Source organism: Tauraco erythrolophus, chromosome 4 (genome assembly GCF_009769465.1).
Source record: "Tauraco erythrolophus isolate bTauEry1 chromosome 4, bTauEry1.pri, whole genome shotgun sequence".
NCBI lineage: Eukaryota > Metazoa > Chordata > Aves > Musophagiformes > Musophagidae > Tauraco > Tauraco erythrolophus.
In genome coordinates, this window is record NC_141468.1 from 21,825,757 (window position 1) to 21,847,864 (window position 22,108).

Here is a 22,108-nt window from a genome sequence, read left to right on the forward strand (position 1 = left end):
ATTCCATATCATGCGTCATGCCCAATATATACATGAGGGTTGAATGGAAAGAAGACCTTTTTGCTCTTCCTGGGGTTCTCATTCTTGGTCTCTTGGAGTGCTGTCTCTCTCTTGTTCTCTTTTTGGGCCTCTCATTTGTCTGGGATTGCGGTGTCAGGACTTATTTCTTTCGGGATCGTTTGCCGGGACAGGACAGGCATTGGTCACCAGGTGGTGAGCAATTATACTGTGCATCACTTGTTTATTATTATATACATATATATTCATATATTGTTATTATCATTATTAAATTGTTCTTATCTCAACCCATGGGTCTCCTTCCCTTTTCCCCTTTAATTCTCTTCCCTATCCCCTGGGGGTGGTGGAGGGTGAGCAAGTGGCTGTGTGACGTTTAGTTGCTGACTGGGCTAAACCACGACAGTATTTCAACAAATTCGTTGCATTTCAAGAGTCACACTAACAGACCATTTTGGTATTTTTTGCTTGCCCAAACTGCAAAACAGAAAACACTAGCTTACAGTCACAGGTCTGATCTACTTTTTAAAAACGATGGGAAATGCATGTTCATAGAATGAGGTAACGCAAGATAAGCTCATAAACTGTTGCTATTTGATTGACTTTACTCAAGCTTCCATCTCCTTCCCTCTGCATTCCTCCTCTTTGACTGTTGAAGAAGATCTTGTACAGGACCACTCTATACAATTAAATGTGAATCTACTTTTTCAAAAGTGCATTTTCACAGCCCTGTAACTGACTTGCTGTATGAAAATTCATTGCATTTTGCTAGCTGAAAATTAACTCAGTATGAAAAGATAATGAATTTTCCCCATCTAAAAACATTCACAGAGCACGTCTAATGTAGCACTTTTTGTTCATCTTCCATCCTCATCTTTTGCTATTCTTATTTACATTAGGAGGCACTATGTAAAGGCAAAGAGCTCTGGTTTGGTAATATTTTTCATAAACATTAACTCCCCTATAATTCTATCATTATTGTGGTAGTCAGGGTCACTGTTGGAAATTTTATTTAATCTATGCTCGAGTCTGTTTTAAAATGTCTGTCATCATGCATGCATTTCTGTTCCTTTATGGTCTACTAAGACACACTAGACAATCTTAATCTCCTTGTTAGTCCTGTTAAGAGAAAAGCATCAGAATGAAGCTGATAAACCACCTCACCACAGGCTGGCACTTAGTAAATTTAATTGTACACTTAGAAGGCTCTGAAGGAAAATCTGGAATAAACTTCTACATAATCACACTGGCTTCCTTAAAATAAACATCTATACATATTTTCATACTGGGAGAAGCAAAGGGTGCAGCAGCCCACCTTTTCAGGCAGCATGGAAGGTGTCAGAGGGAAAAAGGAGTGAGTAGGTGGCCAATAGGAAGATCGGTCAGACGCGATATTTCTTAGGCCAGGAGCCTTGGCAAGATTGCTTATAGCTTAGCAGCATAGGGAAGGATCAGATGGTCTGCCAAAGAAGGAGACAATGATAGCTTGTGCTGATGTGATGGAAGGATCTTCCTGCTTCAGAGGCAAGGGACTGCGGGAAGGACCGAGGAGACGAGCAATGGCTGTGCTCCCCTGAGTGTTTGCATTGCCCAAAGCTGCGATGTGGTGTCACAAGAGCTGTAAGTCTGCTCTGTCACAGGATTGTTTCTTCCCTTTCCCACCTGCCAGGAGCAACCTGCCAGGAAGAGCCCTCTCCCAAGGAGGTAATGTCTGTACATTAACATGTATGCCAGGCACTGAAATGGAGTGCTCTTTTGTCTTGTTAAATAGTCCTTTCTCAATCTCCCCATCTTGTCCCAGAAAATTATAGTTCTTTTCTCTGATTACACCTTTCTTGTATCTTTCACGGTGCTCAAAGCTGTCTTGATGATAGTAGCTCAGCTACGTTTGTCATTCCTTTCTGTAGGCAAAATAACCTCTCTTCTTCATCAGCCACTTTTCCTGCCTGTGCTGTGCAAGATTTCCATCTCTGGGTTATTAAATTCCAACTATTTTCCAGATAAATTTTAATCTATGCTTATAATAATGTAAATGCTCATTACACACTGATCACAAAATTTGGTAACCCCCTTACACTGTTACAGAGAAGGAAATACCAGAGTGGCAGTGAGAATATATTTGAGAGATTTGGCTAGTAAACATGCAATTTCATTACTGTCAGTTTTCCACATTCGGCAAATAGGCAACATCTATTTCATCCTTGCATAATCATAAAATGAATATTACCAAGTCAGAATAGTTTGAAGTTCTTAAATGATATTTAAAAGTGTGCCCAGTGTCTTTTACTTTGCATACTGTACAGTTATTTTGTATTTACATGTTGATTTCTAAGGGTATGTAGTATGACTTTATACTTCAGTGAATTCAAGAGAGCACTAAAAAAGGTCACATCCACAGACATTTCTTTCTCCTGCACAAGTAAACTTCAGCCATGGGCCAGCTATTAAGAAATCCTATTTTCCATTTTCTTTTTTTCATAATCCATTGCTCTTGAACACAGTAAACAATTTCGAAATATTATAGCTGCAGAGAGAATTCATGAAATTGATAGAGAAGTGATCTCTTTGATAGAAACTCCTCAATATCAAGAATGAAGTGAGCAGTATGGACATTCAATTGATATTCAGAGATATATTTGGATGGTCTAATTTCCTTTAAAGGCTCAGGTGTTACATTCCTTGTCTTCTAGGGCTTTTGTAGTGTTGAGATGTTTACTTCTTGATAAAGAACTATACTCTAGGTGCTATCAGGCAACAGTCGCAGTCGAAAGGGGACTTTGCTGGTTCAAGCAAAGCAAGCAATAAAGCAAGCTGCCAAAACGACAGTCCATTTGAGAGAAGTCAGAAAGAAGCAGAATATTCTAGTTATTAACAAACTAAGGGCATAAGCATAATTGAATTTGTTAGAAATGCTGTAGTCTCAGTGGTCTGGTAGTGTCTGTGGAGCAGCTCTGCTAATTGCCTTGATGTAGGGTCTCAGATTCCCCAGACCTCCCTGCACCCAAGAGCATGTGCTGTGCTGAGAATCTCACTCAAAGCACTTCTCCTCCCCCTGCAAGGAGAATGGACTTCAACAGCAAGTCACAGAGTGAGGATTAAAAGCAACAGCACAGTACTATAAGAGACAACTATTGAAACAGAGTATGCTTTGTGGTAGCATAACAACAGAGCCAAGAAATTATGGTTCAAATACAGACTGAGCTTATTCAAAGGCTAGCCTTGCTGAACCAAAGCTGAAATCTATTAGCAGTGCAACTTCTTCCCTGGGTAGTCATTTCCGAGGCTTCTAATGTCTTATGAAGTGCTTCATAACCAGAAGGCAAGAGCAGGGATTTACCATTGCTGACAGAAAAAGCCAATGGACTGAACACTGAAGAGGCAGAGCAGTATGCTTTCCAGTCATAATTGTGATGCTGACTTCATATGGTTTGGAGCAGTTTCTTCAAATTCTCTGCATTTCATTTTCACTGTTCCTAAAGGGATAATATTTACAAAATATTATGTTCTGTTTCTCTCCATTTCAAGCACTACTTTATTTACAGGCTGAGAATACTTCAGATTACTAAACATAGAGAAAGCAGAAGAGTCTGTCCTTCACTCTTTGGAAAGTGTTTGAGAGTGCTGTATTTAATAGTGGAGATGTTGTTATTTAGACAGAATGTGGGTTACTTCAGTTGCACACAAGTGTACTCGGTTCATTACAAAAGTTTGTGTGCTGATCTTTGAAAGGAAAACCATTAATACATTTTGAATGAAATGAAATATTGAATTTTTACAAATTTTAAAACGTTGCAAAAAAGACTTTGGGATTCAAAGTAAACAAATACTTCAGCATAAACCACATGAAGAATTATAAAATATTATTTCATGGTTCAGAGCACTGTATCAAATAACTTCTTCCAAAAATCTTTTGCTTAGATGAAAATATAAAAACAAGAGAACTGGAAAAGAGAAAGATATTCATAAACAAAGGCACAAATAGTGACAGGTGTGAATTTTTATGGTGGTGATCAGACTGAAAGAAGTCATTGAAGAAAAACACCGTATGAGAGTAAGTAGATATTAGTATGCTGCACTCCCTGAAATCCAAAAGTCATTAAACATTTTATTGCAGATTCTATCCTCAGCCATAGCCTTATCCAAAATTTGGTGTACACTAAATTACAGTAAATAACTTCAGGGACCTATTAATGAGAACATGTTTCAGAAGCTTTTAAATCATATCCCTTTACTGTCAGATTCCTTAATGTCAGGAATTCCTTTCATATTTCAATTCTGTATTTCACAGTTAGGAATACTGTGTGTAGAAAAAAGACTCTTACTGCTTTTAGGTTTATCGAATGGAATGGAATGGAATGGAATGGAATGGACTTTTTCAGCTGGAAGGGCCTTAAAATGATCGTCTATTCCAACTGCCTGATCACTTCAGGGCTGACTAAAAGTTAAAGCATGTTATTACAAGCATTATCCAAATGCGTCTTAAACACTGACAGGCTTGGGGCATCAACTACCTCTCTAGGAAGCCTGTTCCAGTGTTTGACCACCTTCTTGGTAAAGAAATGTTTCCTAATGTCCAGTCTAAACCTCCACTGGTACAGCTTTGAACCATGACTATTTATCCCATCACTGGATACCAGGGAGAAGAGCTCAGCACCTCCCTCTTCACTTCCCCTCATCAGGAACCTGTAGAGAGCAATGAGGTCACCTCTCAGCCTCCTTTTCTAGTAAATCCCATACTTCACATTTTGATTCAAAAATGTAGTTGTCCAAGACAAAGAAAGGTTTGCAGTTGGTTTTATACTTACAGTAACAGCTTTGTACATGTGAAATTAGATTTGGATTTTTACATTAAGGCCACCAACATTTAAAACTTAAACTCATCAGCCTAGACTTTGGACCATGTCTCATGAGGTCACTAACTCAAGACAAAATCACTATGTCGCAGCCGTCTCGGGGACGGAGAGAAGAACGACACAGAATTCAGGTGCAGGAGAAAGAGACAACGCCAACAGCAGGAGCAGCAGCAGCAGTAGCAGCATCAGCCGTTTATTAATTACAAATCCGTATATATATATAATATGGTTCACAAGGATGGCCAAGGCAATTGGTCGCTTGACCATCCACCTCCCAGAGTGATTGGCTAAATGCTACAACACCCATTTCAAAACAACTTTCCCAGTGTGCCATAAACAAGACTGCATAACAAGCTACAGGTGCAAGATAAAGTCTTAGTTTACAAAAACCTCAAACTGTTTCTCAGCTAGCCTGCATGGGAAAAGGAACTTTCACAGGACGCTGCAGTAGCTGGAAAATTTCTGCTTCTAGCTTTTTTGTATCCACAATTCCCCGTTTTTGTTTAAGACTAATTTAAAGTAGGCAGAGAGATTCTCCAGCAATGCCATAAGAGATACGCATATAGCAAACCCAGTTATACGTCCAGTCATTAATTCTAAATAGCCTTAAGGGCTCTACATTCTGACTCCATAACATAAGAAACTTTAAGTTCAGTCTCTGCTTGTAGAAGGACCGGGCTGATGGTCGATGTCTTGGTCGTCATCAGGAGGATCATCAATCAAATGATCCGCATTCTGGCCGTCATTTGAAGGTTGCCTTGGAGGTTGCCTGTTCTGCTTCTGGTGCCGCAGGTCAGGGCGAACGCATCTTGCAGGTAGCCATCGTACCCCAGTATCTGTGGAAACGCAAGCATACCCACGACCCCAAGCAATAAGCTCACACGGGCCTTCCCACTTCTTAGTGAGTAGGTCCCGTACCCAGACTTTCGCCCGAGGCAGGTGCATCTCGCCTGAAGACTGCAACGAAAGAAAATGATTCAGAATAACAGGATTATTTGAATTTGGTGGCACTGTAAGATGATTAATTGTATATAATGCTTTTTCTAGTCGACTCTGTGGGGTTTCTCCATGCATTCCCCCTTTTTGTTTATCTAAAACACGCTTCAAAGTGCCATGAGCGCGTTCAACAATGGCTTGGCCAGTAGGAGAATGCGGAATACCCAAAGTATGATTTACACCCCATAGGTGTAAAAACTGCCGTGTCTTCTGTGAGACGTAGGCCGGGCCATTATCGGTTTTTATAGAAAAAGGCACGCCCAAGACCGCGAAGGCGAGTTTCCAGTGGGCAATGACATCGCGACCTTTCTCCCCAGTATGAGCAGACGCCCACATAGCTGAGGAGAAAGTGTCAATAGACACGTGCACATACTTAAACCTGCCAAATTCAGGAACATGCGTTACATCCGTCTGCCAAAGCTGCAGGGCCTTTAGGCCTCTGGGGTTTACCCCCGATGGCAGAGGTGCCGCAAGTCCGTGGCAGTCAGCGCAAGCGCTGACAATGTCCCGAGCCTCAGTGGGCGTTAAATGGAACTGCTTCTGCAGGGTGTGCGCACTTTGATGGAAGAAATTATGCGATGCCTTGGCTTGCGCAATTTTGTCAGGCTGAGGCGCTACCCAAGCAGGGTTAGCTAGCATGTCAGCCCTGGCATTGCCTTCTGTTATAAAACCTGGCAAGTTGGTGTGACTATGGATATGCAAAATGTAATACGGATGAACTCGAGCTTGAATTGCACACCACAAAGTTTTCAATAGTGAAAACAGAGCCGCATTATTCACTTCCTTCAAAAGTGAACAATCTAAGCGTTGGGTTATGTCTGCTACGTAAGCAGAATCAGTGACCAAATTCAAAGGTACCTGCGAGAACCGCTGAAAAGCCATGGCAACAGCCCTCAGTTCAACCAACTGGGCTGAGCCTGACTTGTGGCCTTCCAGCACCTGCCACTCAGATTCCTCCTTCCAGGTAACAATAGCTTTCCCGGTTTTCCCGGACCCGTCGGTGAAGACGGTGGGTCCTTGCACTGGCACCCGACTATTTTTTGGCCGCAAGGTAAAGCTTGTCGATTTTGCCAATTGCAGTAATTTATGGCTGGGCAGATGATAAGCAATCTGTCCCGAAAAGTTTTGCAGCGCACTTTGCAGAGGAGCACTGTTAGTAAGGCTCCACTCAAAGTGTTCCTGCTGTACTGGAAGAACAATTGTTGCAGGATCCGCTGCCATTAATTGCAAACACCTTTGGCGGCATTTGATTATCAGACAAGCGATCAATTCAAACAATGTGGATGCTGTCTTTTTTGGCTGATGTGGCAAAAAGACCCATTCCAAAATATGCAAAGGATCGGGCCACAGTTTATTCCACTGGCCAATGATACCTGTAGGATGAAAATCTGGAGTGGTAATGAAAACAGTGATATCAATGGAGGGATCCACTCGATAAACCTGACGAGCAGAAACAGCCTGTTGAACCTCCTCCAGCGCTCGTCGCGCTTCAGGAGTCAATTTCCGAGCTGAATTCAACTCGGGGTCCCCCTTTAAAATATTAAAAAGCGGGGAAAGTTGTGCCGTGGTTAGCCCTAGATAGGGACGTAACCAATTGATGATACCTAGCAATTTCTGAGCATCATTCAGGGTTTTAATAGAACCCGAGAATTGCACCTCTTGGTGTTGTATAGTTTGATCCAGAATTTTGACTCCTAAGTATTTCCAAGGAGGATGCTTTTGAACTTTCTCCGGAGCCACCTGCAATCCATAAGAATGCAGAGCAGCGAGCAGCCGAGGCTGTATCCTCAGCAGCTCGTCCTGGGTGGATGCTGCTACCAGGATATCATCCATGTAATGGTAGCAGTATGCCTCAGGAAACTGCTCGCGGACTCCGGACAAAGCTTGAGCGACATACCATTGGCAGATAGTCGGGCTGTTCTTCATGCCCTGAGGTAGAACCTTCCATTGATACCTCTTCGCAGGTTCGGCATTGTTAACTGCAGGCACAGTAAAAGCAAATTTTGGCTTGTCATCAGGATGTAAAGGAATAGTGAAAAAGCAATCCTTCAAATCAATGATCAGGATTTCCCACCCTGCTGGAATCATGGTGGGTGAGGGCATACCAGGCTGCAATGCCCCCATACTTTCCATCACTGCATTGATTTTCCGGAGATCCTGCAACAATCTCCATTTTCCTGATTTTTTCTTAATTACAAAAACAGGAGTGTTCCAGGGACTAGTGGAAGGCTCAAGGTGTCCCTGTTGTAATTGCTCCTGAACTAACTGATGAAGGGCGACTAGTTTCTCTTTTGGTAGGGGCCACTGGGGTTGCCAGATGGATTTGCTTACTAGCCACCGCAAAGGCAGCGTAGGATACTCTGCGCCCTTCAGCACAGTGGCCCCCATCAAAAATTTGTCCCAATCCGTACCCCACAAGCCGCCAATACATCCCGCCCCCAGAGGTTAAGCGGAGCTGCAGTGACATAGGGCCGAACTGTAGCTGTTTGCTCCTCTGCATTTTTCACCACCACAGGTTGTTCGCTTAAATAGCTCTGTGTGGTTCCCCCCAACCCTGCAATGGCTGACCCCACAGGGGCTAAAGGCCACGTAGGAGGCCACGCAGAGAAGGAGATGATTGTCACGTCAGCACCCGTGTCGATCAAACCTCGGAGCTGAATCCTGGACGGCTGGGCATTTGGCAGGATTAGGGTACATGTCATCTGCGGCTTTTGGCTAGAGATGTCTGCGGTCCAGAAGACCTGCGGAAGTCCCGTAGATCCAAAGCCGCCATCTCCACGACTTCGTTGTTCTGTCCTGGGAACACACGACTTGAAAGGCACAAGTTGAGCAATTTGAGTCTTTTCAGGAATAGTGACAGGGGGGGTGGGTGTGGAAACCATAGCACAAATCTGGCCTGTAAAGTTAGCATCAATAACTCCTGGGTGTACAAAGATCCCTTGAGAGGTGACACTAGATCTTCCCACCAGCAATGCACTCAGTCCCTGTCCTAGGGGCCCGAATACGTTCAAGGGAACCTTATAAACATGACAGGATTCTAAGATGACTGTTGCTGCGGTGTGCACATCCACTCCGATTGATCCCTGGGTGCCGGCTCTAAGCTGGCTGAGTAGGCCTGTGTCGGTGCCATGCCCTGGGGAAGTATTTGTGTCTGAGCGCACATCCCCTTTGCGCTCCTGGTCGAGTTTCCCGAGTGTGTCAAGGGTCGACCATTGGCATGGTACATAGATCAACAGTATTTTGCAAAATGACCTGGTCTATCGCATCTCTCGCAGTGAGCAGCTTCCCTGTTCTCCTTCTTCTTCTTCTTTTGTCTAACCTGTTTCTGCTTGCTCTCAACCTTAGGTTGCCTTTTTAGTCCACGATCAGAATTTAATTGAATAGGCTGCAGAACTGCAGCCAGAGCAGACTTAGGATCCTCAGATCCCACTTTGGAACAGGCTTCAACCATGTCTGTTAGTGTGGGTTCCCCTGGCAAAGCATCTATGATCTTTCTACACTCATCATTGGCATTATCTCTTGCTAGTTGTCTGCACAACAGCTGCCGCAAGGTCTCATCTTCGACCTGCTTCTCGAGGGCGGCAGCAATCTTTTCTACGAAAGATAAAAAATGCTCTTTCTGCCCCTGAGTTATTTTCACATATCGTGTTTTAGGAGCAGCCATGTCTATGCCTTTTAATAGGGCTCCCATACCAATCTTCTGAGCCTGCTCAAGGACCTGAGGATGCCAGGTGGCTTGAAGATCAGGATCAGAAAAGGCATTAGCTCCCATAAGAGCATCTGCTGGAACTCCATGTCTAGGATCAGCTGGAGGTAGTTGCATATTCCCAGCCGCAGCTTTCTCAGCCGTCTTTCTCCAATTGGCCTCAAAAACTGAATATTGTACAGGTTGAAATAATACCTGACCTAAATGCTTAATATCAAATGGAGAGAGCAGGTCAGTATTCAGCACTCTAATAATCTGCATGACTTCAGGAGACCCTAGCCCATATTGTGCCACTTTGGATTGCAAATCTTGGACCACTTTCCAAGCGATAACTTCATGTGTGTCAGACTGACCTGAGTTAGGAAGAGCTTTCTGTACAGGAAAGGCTTGGATGATACCCTCTGTGGGTTCACTACCACCTTGATCTACCTGCACAGCACCTTGAGGCACTATAATAATTCGCTCAGGTTTCTTTTCATCTTTAGGCATCCCGACTTTCTCTATTAAATCCCAGTCCCCAACCTCCAGAGCCCGCCTCTTGACCAATTCCCAAAACCGCTTTGAATTACTTGGACGCACAGTCACACTACATTCGGGAAGCGTCCATGGACGGTTGTAGGCCAGCTGTGTTACTGGTTGCCGATGTCTGACCACCGCCACAGTTTCCCGCAGTGTAGTAAGTGAGTCCGCAGTAACACTGCTTGCATCGTCGGGCCTCACGGATGAGGAGGGCTGGCAGGGCACAGGTGCCGGGCCAGCGGGCGGTTTAGCGGCGGAGGCTGTGGCCGGTTGCGGAGCTACGCAAGGCGATGCAGCCTGGGGGGCTGCGGCTTGCGGCGGCATCACTGTCCGTGCAGGCGCCGCCGTCGGGGGGGGTGCTGGCGCCGCGCTCGGCGCCGCGTCCGGGGCCGCCGTCGGGGGGGGGGTGCCGGCGCCGCGTCCGGGGCCGCGTCCGGGGCCGTCATCGGGGGGGCTGCCGGCGCCGCACTCGGCGCCACTTCCGGGGCCATCGTCGCGGTCAGGGGGGCTGCCGGCCCCGCACTCGGCGCCACTTCCGGGGCCGCCGTCGCGGTCGGGGGGGCTGCCGTCGGGGGGGCTGCCGGCGCCGCACTCGGGGCCGCCGTCGGGGTCGGGGGGGCTGCCGTCGGGGGGGCTGCCGGCGCCGCACTCGGGGCCGCCGTCGGGGGGGCTGCCGGCGCCGCCCTCGGCGCCTGTCGCACCGCCTCCGTCAGCACCACTAGTTGCTGTAGTATTTCCCGCAAAAGTGTCGTAGGCTGGTGTGCCGAGAGATCCGCCACCGGCGTCTGCGCCGTTTGCGCCGGGAAATGCGCGGATGCTGGCGCGGGACACAAGGGCGCCGGAGCCGACGCCGCCGTGATACCTCCTGCCCCTCCCGGTTGCGGTAGAACCCCGGCTGCCGTGCCTGGCTGCGGCAATGGCAGAGCCGTAGGAAGGACAGATCCCGCTGCGGTAACTGAAGCAGCCGGCTGTACGGACGGCCGTAGCGCGGAGGAGGAGGGGGGGGCCGCTGGGGTGGAGAGTGGGGGACGCTCCAACGCTTTGCTTTGACCGGTTAGTTTTGCTAACTGTTCCACTGGTGAGGGGTACTCAGGCGGAACATAATCCCGCGGGGAGGGGTAGGACCTCCGCGCAGTCCCCGCGAGTCTCTCAGTGCCCGAGGGCAGCGGAGACGCGGCGGGTATGCTGCCTGTGCTGTCCGGGGTCAGTGTTCCCTCAAATAACTCATCGTCCCCTTCAGAGCCTTCACCCGCAGATTCGTCAGAGCCCGGTAATTCTTTTCTTTCTCTTCCTGCTGTCCACTTCCGCATTATACCGTATAGGGACCACCACGTACATAGCAGGTCAAGTACGCTCTTATCTCCAAGCATGATCTCATGAAATAACTTATCCCCTAACAGTTCCCAAGCTTCTGGGTTAAGGGCAGTGTCCGGATCAGCTACAAACTCATGTTCTGCTGCCCAATTTAGCAATTCACAGAGAGCTTCATCACTTATGTCAGCTCCCACGATCGTTATCACATTTTTGAAGGCAGAAAATATTGTGCTTTCTTTCACGGAGCTTTGCCCCATCTTCTCAGTCTAGAGTTTTGTCCCCGGAGCCTCGGGGGAAGCACGTACCTTCTAAATTCAGTTGCGGTTGTATCACGTCGGGGTCACCAAATGTCGCAGCCGTCTCGGGGACGGAGAGAAGAACGACACAGAATTCAGGTGCAGGAGAAAGAGACAACGCCAACAGCAGGAGCAGCAGCAGCAGTAGCAGCATCAGCCGTTTATTAATTACAAATCCGTATATATATATAATATGGTTCACAAGGATGGCCAAGGCAATTGGTCGCTTGACCATCCACCTCCCAGAGTGATTGGCTAAATGCTACAACACCCATTTCAAAACAACTTTCCCAGTGTGCCATAAACAAGACTGCATAACAAGCTACAGGTGCAAGATAAAGTCTTAGTTTACAAAAACCTCAAACTGTTTCTCAGCTAGCCTGCATGGGAAAAGGAACTTTCACAGGACGCTGCAGTAGCTGGAAAATTTCTGCTTCTAGCTTTTTTGTATCCACATCACTAGGCTGACACAGTAGGATCCTTCTTGATAAAAATGTTCCATGTTATCACCATACCACTGCAGCAGCACTTTTGTGTTGTTGATGATGTAGATTTCCCTGAAATATTATGACTGAATCTTTGACAGAGTATGAAAGCCAGTTTATATGGCCTAGTATGAATTTCTGAGATCCTAGAAACCTATTTTCTATTTAACTGTTGCCATTAGCAATGCTGAATATATCACAACATTCAGATAGGTAAAGGTAGAAAATACTGTCATTATTCTAAACTAAACTATTGGCTAAAGTAGAGTTTAAAGCTAAAAGCTAAATCCTATAAGACTTAGAAGCTTAAAACTCATACGCAGAACTGCTGGATTTTTAGGTGTCTGTGCCTCTTCACAGAATCCAGAACCCAGAGCTCAATGTCCATATTAAAATCTCTGTTCAGCGCACTAAGAAAGATAGGCATGGCTATTTGAGGTGGTTATTGGCTATTTAAATATCTATCTGTAAGGCTATTTGAGGTAGCTAGTGCAACAAACAGGAAGCCACTTAGAGCAAGCTGGGAGGAAACAACGAGCACACAGATTTGTATGAAATGTTATTACCTTTCACACTTCAGATGCTAGGTCAGGGCTTCACAAAAGCATCTTTTTCTCTGGTACACTCCACCCACAGTGCTTTCCTGGAATGGATGTCCCACATTCTTTTTCTCTAAAGAATGCAACAAAGATCATTCTTTCCATTTTATAGACATCCACAGAGCGAATTGCTACATGTCTTTATACAACAGCTTGATTGTTAGAAAGTTCATCAATACTCTGGAGTGTTAAGTTCAGTTTTCTTTTCAACCTAAGGGGATTCAAAGTAGCATGCTATTTCCCCTAAGAATCACAGAAAGCTATAACAATCTTGTTAGTGACTAAGTGCAGAATGCGATTCAAAATGTTACAAGGCAAAGCTTACAAAATCTTATAGCACAGCTACCACTGTGTAAAACTGATCTGAATATATTTAGTTCTGACATCACAATAGAATCAACAAAGACTGAAAGATGTGCTAGCATTGTGCTCTACTTCAGAGAAGAAAGCTATATAAAAACGACGAAGTATCTTAAAATACAACCAGAAGACATAGCTAAGAGAATTAAACCCTTCCCAGTGGCATGGAAATTTCTGAAGGATACCATACAACAAACACAGCAACACTGCATCACGTACTAAAAAAGATTTGAAAAAGGAAAACATAAAGCCAACACTGCTGTTTAGCAGAGTAAAAGAGACAGTATTAGAAACCAGAAAGTATTTTTCAAAATGTTGTTGTACACAAATAAAGAAAATGAAAAGCCTTATAAACTTTGACAGTTTAGATATAAAAAGTACAACTATACAGGCCAAGAAGGAGTTTGAGAAGCAAATAGCAAAAAGAATGAAAACTAACAATAATGCTTTCATCTAAAACCACAGCAGCAAAAAGCCCTCCAGAGATTCTAATAGAATCACCAAGAAGGTTTGTGTCCTGGCTCAGCAAGGGCCAGTGGCTCCCTGGAGTCAGGCATCTGAAGCCACAGGGAATCCATTAGGGTAGAAGCCTCACCAGCCAGATCTGCCCCACTGCCCCCAGCCAGGGAGCAGGGCAGGTCTGGGTGAGCGGAGGGGCCAGGAGGGTGACTGGCAGCCTGAGCAAGCTACTGAGAACAAGGCCACTGAGAGGAGCTTTTTGTAAATGCTGGATTGGAATTACTGAACACTTAGGTAAACATAGTCTCCTGGGGAAGAGCCAACTTGTTTTCTGAAAGGGAAGTCCTCCCTTACAAACACCTCCAGTTGTGTACAACCAGTTGATTTAAGCTGTTGGAGTTTTCTATACATTGTCAACAGTCCTTCACCAAAGGATGATGTTCTAAGTGACTCCTTGAAAACATTATCTCACTGCTTGGTAACAGCCAAAGAAACAAACCAAATATTGCAATTTGGAAAGAAATAAAAAACATTTTAGGCACATGAAGGACAAAGAAGTCATCAGGAGCAGACAACATGGATTCACCGATGGGAAATAATGCTTGACCAACTTGATAAACGTCTATAATGAAATGATTGGCTTGGAAGATAAGGGGAGAGCAACGAATATTCTCTACTTTGACCTTTGACACTGTCTCCCATAAGATCCTCACAGGGAAGCTGCTGAAGAATGAGCTAAATGAGAAGACAGTAAGGTTGACTGAAAATTGTCTGAATGGGCCACTGATCGCTCCACTAGACCCAGGGTGTGGTGATCAGTGGCACGAAGTGTAGTTCGAAGCCAATAACTGGCAGTGTACCTCAGGGGTCAATACTAGCCCCAGTCCTGTCCAACATCTTCACTGACAGTTTGGATGATGGGGCGGAGCGTACTCTCAGCACATTTACTGATGACACCAAACTGGGAGGAGTGGCTGATAAACCAGAGCATCATGCTGCCACAGAGAGGGACCTGAGCAGGCTGGAGAAGTGGGCTGACAGGAAACTCATGAAGTTCAACAAGAAGTGTGAAGTCCTTCACTCAGGGAGGAACAAATTTATGCACCAATATATGTCAGGGGCAAACTGGAGAAGAACCGGGGGCTCCTGGTAGACACCTGGTTGAACATGAGTCAGTCATATGACCTTGCTGCAGAGAAAGCTAATAGTGTCCTGGGCTGCACGAGGACGAGTGTTGCCAGTAGGCCGAGGGAAGTGATCCTGCCTCTTTGTTCAGTGCTGGTGAAGCCACTCTTGGAGTATTGTGTGCAATTCTGGGCTCCCCAGTACAAGAGAGTCACGGACATGCTGGAGAGAGTCCAACAAAGGGCCATGAAAATGGTGAAAGGACTGGAGTATCCTTTCTCTGTTTAGCCTAGAGAAGAGAAGGCTCAGGAGATCTTATCAATGTATATAGATAACTGAAGGGAGAGTGCAAAGAAGAAGGCAGAGTCAGGCTTTTTTCAGTGGTGCTCAGTGACAGGACCAGAGGCAATGGGCATAAACTGAAATACAGGAGGTTCCCTCTGAAAATCAGGAAAGACTTTCACTATGAGGGTGACCAAGCACTGACACAGGTTGTCCAGTGATGTTGAGGAGTCTTCGTTCTTGGAGATATTCAGAAGCTGTCTGGGCATGGTCCAAGGCAACCAGCTCTAGGTGATTCAGTTTGAGTGGAAGGATTGGACGAGATGACCTCCAGAGGTCCCTGCCAACATCAGCCGTTCAGTGATTCTGTAATACTATGCACAAATAAAAAATATCATTATGCAGTTGCACAAATCTGTGGTATGGTTCACACACTGAATTTTGTGTGCATTCTGACCTCCTCCTCTCAGAGAAATATGTAGTTATACTCTACACGTTCATGAAAATAGTGAAAATTAGTAAGTCAATAGATGGAAAATCACTTTTTATGTTAAGATTTCATGCAGAGGTGGGGGATGTTTGCAAGGACTAAAGAAATGCACAAAATTTACTTTTGCTGTCTGTAAATGCAATGTTTAGGATGCAGAGACAGGAGCAGAATAATCAGGATTGTCAGCTTGAGGAGTTGCTCTTTTTTTCCAATTTCTTCATCTATTTGTCGTGGGTTAGGCCGATCTGGCAACTAAACCCCACGCAGCTCTCCTAGTCCAGTAAAATGGAGAAGAGAGAAAAATGTAATAAAAGAGCTGAGGATCGAGACAGGAACAGAGGAGCACCCACCAACCACGGTCCCGGGCAAAAGAGGCTTTTTTCTTAATGCAAAACTATTTATTAACAGCTACCTACAAAAGAGAAAAGCACACAAAAACGGTTACTTGAGAGAATAACAAGAAAACAAGGCCAGGTCTTAAAAACACCACCACTCCCCCACCCTTTGCTTCTTCCTCCCGGCTCTACCTCCTCCCCCCAGCGGCGCAGGGGGGCAGGGAATGGGGGAGTGCAGGTCAGTTCATTCCAAGTTGTTACTGCCGCTTCTCTTAAAGGAAAAGGAGTCCTTACACCATTGTCCCTTGCTCCAGCGGATCCCCTACTCACGGCGAAAGCGTGAATCCTACCCGCTGGGGGGCAAATCCTTACCCCATTGGATTTGCCCCAAGTGCGGGCTTTACCAGTCCTGGGCTTTTAAGGAGCTGTAGCCACTCGCTCTGGCGTGGGTCATCAACAAACTTTAAATGCGCTCCGGCGTGGGTCGTCATACCGACCTTAAATGCGTCTCCGTACAGACTTTAAATGCGTAAAATGCGTAAAATGCGTAAATGTGTCTCTACCTGTGCCCATGATTCACAATAGTCTCAGGCTCAGGCATCTCTTCCCGACGTGGGTCATCCACGGGCTGCGAGTGGGTCTCTGCTTGCTCCACCGAGGACTGTTAGAAAGGGGCCGCTCGCAAGGGGGACTCAGCCGCGGCACACGTTGTTCCGTTCCATCTTCACTGACCTCTTATCTGTGTGGCCGTTTCTCTTAGATCTCAGTCTCTTCTGGTGAACTCGGCCCGGTGGGCGCCCCGTCAGCGGGGCTCTCCCCGAGTTCCCCAAGCGGCTCCGCCGCCACCATCCTCGACGGAGCGGGCCCGGCCCGGCCCGGCCCAGGCCGCCGGCCCGGCTGGGAGCCGCGAGCGGGGGCCGTGCCCCCCTCCCGTCTCCTTGCTCCTGGGCACAGGCACACCTTTCCGGTTCCTTTGTCCGACGTAAATAGGGCAATTCGCAGAGGCGCCGATTGGCTCAAGCCCCGAGGGGGATGGGAGTCGGGTGTGATGGGCAGCTTCTGCCACCCAGACCTCCCCCCCCACTTCAAACCATAACACTATTATACTGAACACTTACCATCACTGCATTTTTTCTGTCTGAGGGAACTGAGATCTTCTAGAACAGTAACCATTTCTAAACAGTGAAAAGCCATCTTCTCCTTCATCTGTGATCTTCCTTCTGCCACATTATCCTCCACATCATATACATTAAGTATTTAAACTTGTTTTCAAGTCCTTGTATTCATCTCCCCTCAAATACATTAATTCTTATGCAAAAATATTTGTCATTATCTGTTATTATCCCTTTCAACTATGAGACTAAATGCCTCATGGAATTTTTCAATGTGAATATGCTTGCTTCCTCCTTCTAAACAGTCACATTTTCATTGCTGTCACCTGCTGCCTCATATAAATCAGGGTTGATCAAATCAACCAAGGTTGAAGGATGCAAAATCCATGTAACGAAAACATTAACAGAGCATAGTATTAAACAATTGCCAATAGAACTCAGAAACAATGGATAGGGAAGTAAGGAACAGAGGGATGTTATTTTAGAAGTGGAGAAGATTCAGAGAAAGGCAGCAAGAATTGTCAAAGGTATGCTCAACTCCCATATAAGCAGACAATTCCATATGAAAAACAAGTTAGGTTGATACCCTTCAACCTGGGCAAGAGGTGGATTACACAGATGTAATAGAGGTCTACAAAATCAGGAGTGCTGTAGAGAAGATGTATAGGGATCGACAATTCATTGTTTCTTCCGGCAAAAGAATTATGGGCCATCATATCAAGCTAGCAGGAATCAAATTCAAAACAAACAAAAGTAAATGGTTATTCTCTGTATGGGTTGCAGACCAGTGGAACAGTGTGCCAAAATCTATGCTAAGTGCAAGAAATGTACATAGATTCAAGGAGAGACTGAACGAGAACTTGAAAGAAACATCAGCTGAAAAGTTAGTAAACAGACAAATCACATCAGGTTCATGAATTACTCTGACCTGAACATAGCTGAAGGCTGGGAAGCTTTTCAGGGAAATAGCATATGTACTTGTCCAGTTATTTTTCCTTAGGCATCCTCTCCTGCAAGGAATTGATTCCTTTGTTTTACAGGTAGTCTGAAAACAATGCAGCTACAGGGGAGAGTTGAGCAAGAATTTGGTCTTTCTTCTCCAAGTCTCACAGAAAAGTGCTACCTAGTGAATAACTGGAGCTCCTGATTTGTTTCTATTTGAAAGTCTTTTTTGAAAGTCTGTTTGAACTTTAAAAAAAACTGTAGTCCACCATTCACGCCAATGAAAAAGCCATCTAGAAAGAAGAGGGGAAGACAAACAAATAAAGCAATTAACTATACAAAATGCTATTGCTTTACAAAACATAATTTTGTTATTACAGTTACTAATATTTTAATTTAAAACAATGGTTAAGGCAAGAGTCATTTGAATATAGATGCTAGCACACATGAAGGACCATTAGAAACAGTCATTTTGCAAACCATGTTCTGATGAATCATGTTTAAATGGACCATAGACTGCACATCAGAGACACCACAGACTCATCAGACATAGAAGTTAAATAGTTCAGGCTTATTAAACCTGATGAAGAGAACAAAATGAAGGAGAAAAGAAAGTTTTTTTAAAAAAAAATCCAGCCCATAAACACTGGATTGCATCACGTTATGTACGTGTGCTTATCTCCTCTGAGACATCTTGTAACTAGTGACAGCAACTTTAGAGAACTAACTTAGTTCACTGGGAAGGGGAACCATTCAACTTTATGTAAGCTTGCTTTACAAAGTCATACAAATATACTACTAGCTTGAACTATTTTAAAAGAAATTTACAAATTTCCTCATCACCTAGTCATTTAAATTTAGGTAATGTTATTCTGCAGTATGATATGTCTTTAAAGACTGAACCTTTCTTTCTAAACTGCTGTGCTTGATAGGATGCTCCTGATTTAATCAGAGTGACACTTAGCATGCCATAGATTCTATAAATCACTTACTGACAGCAAAATGTATCAGATCACTAATAATCACTTTAACCCAATCTGAAACAGACTGCAATTCCTTGTGAAAGACATAAAATCATGTTTCTGCATGTACCCCACTAAAAACATCACAGATTAACTACTGATGAATAAACATATCAAATTGAGGTCTGCTACTATTTTCATTACCCATACTAGACACATTTTCCAAAAGATATCTGAAGTTATATCATCATTTTAATAACACAGTGTAATGACCACCCTACTGTTTAGAGGAATCACCAAAAAGAAAGGACGACTGTAGTGAATTAGTGAATTATTCAGTGAATTATTACCATAGTGAATTATTACCATAAAGTAATAATCATAGAAACCCTCCACTACACCAGGTTGCCCAAAGCCTCATCCAGCCTGGCCTTGAACACCTCCAGGGATGAGGCAACTATCTGGGGATCTACAACTTCTCTGGGCAACCTGTTCCAGTGCCTCACCACCCTCAGAGTGAAAAATTTCTTCCTTATATCCAATCAAAATCTCCCCTCTTTCAGTTTAAATCCATTGCCCCTTGTCCTATCACTACATGCCCTTGTAAAAATTCCCTATCCAGCTTTTCTGTAGGCCCCCTTTAAATATTGGAAAGCTGCAATAAGATCACCCTGGAGCCTTCTCTTCTCCAGGCTGAACAGCCCCAACTCTCTCAGCCTGTCTTCATAGCAGAGGTGCTCCAGCCCTCGGATAATCTTTCTGGCCCTCCTCTGGACCCGCTCCAGCAACTCCATGTCCTTCTTGTGTTGGGGACTTCAGAGCTGAACGCAGTACTGCAGCTGGGGTCTCATGAGAGTAGAGTAGAGGGGCAGAATCGCCTCCCTCAACCTGTTGGCCACACTCCTTTTGATTCAGCCCAGGATACGGTTGGCTTTCTGGGCTGCCAGTGCACATTGACGGCTCATGTTGAGCTTCTCATCCACCAGCACTCGCAAGTCCTTCTTCTCAGGGCTGCTCTCAATCCATTCTCCGCCCAGCCTGTACTTGTGCATGGGATTGCCCCGACCCACATGCAGGACCTTGTACTTGGCCTTGTTGAACTTCATGAGGTTCTCACAGGTGCACCTCTCCAGCCTGTCAAGGTCCCTCTGGATGGCATCCCTTCCCTCCACTGTGTCCACAACACCACACAACTTGGTGTCATCTGCAAACTTGCTGACGGTGCATTGTCTGTCTAATTGTCTGTCTAATTTCAAGACAGTGGACATATAAATGCAGTAGTCTTAATTACACACTCCTATACCTTCCTTTATAGCTTCTAACATTATCAGCAGACAAAGTACATAGGGTTAGGCATCTCAACATTCAGATTTCTTCTATGATCAACACAGAGACACAGCAGTTCATTCCACCCTAAAACGTGTGTGAAAGCTTACTGTATCCCTGACTTCCAGGCAGTTAAGTTAGATGTGTGTTTTGAGGAGAGATGAGCCAGGCCCTGTAGGGAGAAACCTGTAGGGCCACCTCTCTCCGCAAAGAGTCTGGGGAGACAGGTGGAAGTGCAGCAAAGTGACCATTGAAATGAATATGAATTCTCTAGTTATTGGGCCTTCCAAGCTGTGCAGGAATAACAGCATTACCGAAGGTCCCTGGGTATAGAAACTACCATTGAGTTTTAATGACATAGTCACTTTATGGCCTGAAGGAATATTTTCTGTTTTACTGGGTTTCGTTCCAGAAGCAGAAAAACGGGTGGTCATCTTTTGCTGACATCTCTGTATTTCTGAAAACAGTAAACTTACTCCTCATGAAATTTAACTGTTTTTCCATTGAACTTCAGAGTGCAACCACTTTCCATTATTTATTACTAGTCTGTTAACTTATTAAAGACATCTCCTAATTTCAAAATGCCACGAAGTGGTCCAAACAATAAAATCCAGGGTAATATTTCTAGAATTATTAAAAATGAACTTTAAAACCTTAAAAGTGTTGTCAGGAACAGTATACGGCTGATGAGAATTTTCCTGACTAAAGGTGAATTGCCCAAGTTTATTAATTGCTGTGTAAAAATTTAATGAGTAACTATCCCTAGGTCAAATGTTGTAAGAACAAAGTATGACATCGATGAGAAGTAATGAATACTTACCAAATGTAAAGCATAGAGCTATATTTTAGCTTGTATTTTGCACTCATTTAGCTTTCAATGAGCTCAATAACCTCTTCAAAAAATTTCAGTGATGGTAAATTTCAGTATGGAACTCTTAATTACTGATTTGCAAAATGTTATTGTGCTATCATTCCTAAAGAAAATTTCTTGTATAACCAATGTAGAAGTAAACTCAGAAATAACATAACAATAATATAAATGTTATCTGTTTCAACATGAACAGCACATCCCCACTCTCTGGGTAAATTTACATACTTTCCATATGGAGGGTGATAGACAACATTTTAATGATGAATAATCAAGTTAATCAAGTTAAATCTAAAGGTCATTTCTTACATTTATTCATTATGAAAGAGAAAATATCACATTAACTAAACTGAGAAACAGCGAAAAGGTTACATTTTTGGAATCGTGATAAAAATATCTCAGATCCTATAAACCTTTTAACCTTTCAGGTACCAGAAATGGTTACATATGCATACATAGGCCACGCTCCCATGAAGTGACCCCCTAACTCTCTTCTTCGCTTGTGTTTGAAGAAGTTTAAACTTTATCAATATTTGGACAGAGAAAAAAAATCCCACTGGACTCTGGATTAGATGTTATTAAAGATGATTCCCCCTAGGGGACTTTTGAAATTTAAATTTTAATTCTGAAAAGTGCCTTTCTGGGTCACAGAAAGTAAAAAAGAAAGAACTATTCACCAAATCAAACCAGGAGAAGTCTCCTGTGCACACATGGTGAAGGACAGTAGGGTATGTGGCCTTCTCTCACAAAAGTTTCTGCCATGGTGTTTGCTGAAAAGCATGATGGGCCCTTTGCAGAACTATTCAGGGTATCTCACTATAGCACAGGGAGAGATGTGACCATGAAAAAAACTCTCAGGCCCCTTACACTTATTACTGGGTAAACTTCCCAGCTTTTATTAGAGTATTTAAAAGACCATTTATATTTCAGTATGCTCTATATTCCTCATAGGCACACCTACAAAGCAGGAGCTGATTTAGTTGAGTGCTAAAAATTTTCAGTACTACCAGCCTTTCTGAGTCAAGAAAAGAGTTGCTGGAGTAAAACTGCTCAGAAATGAAACA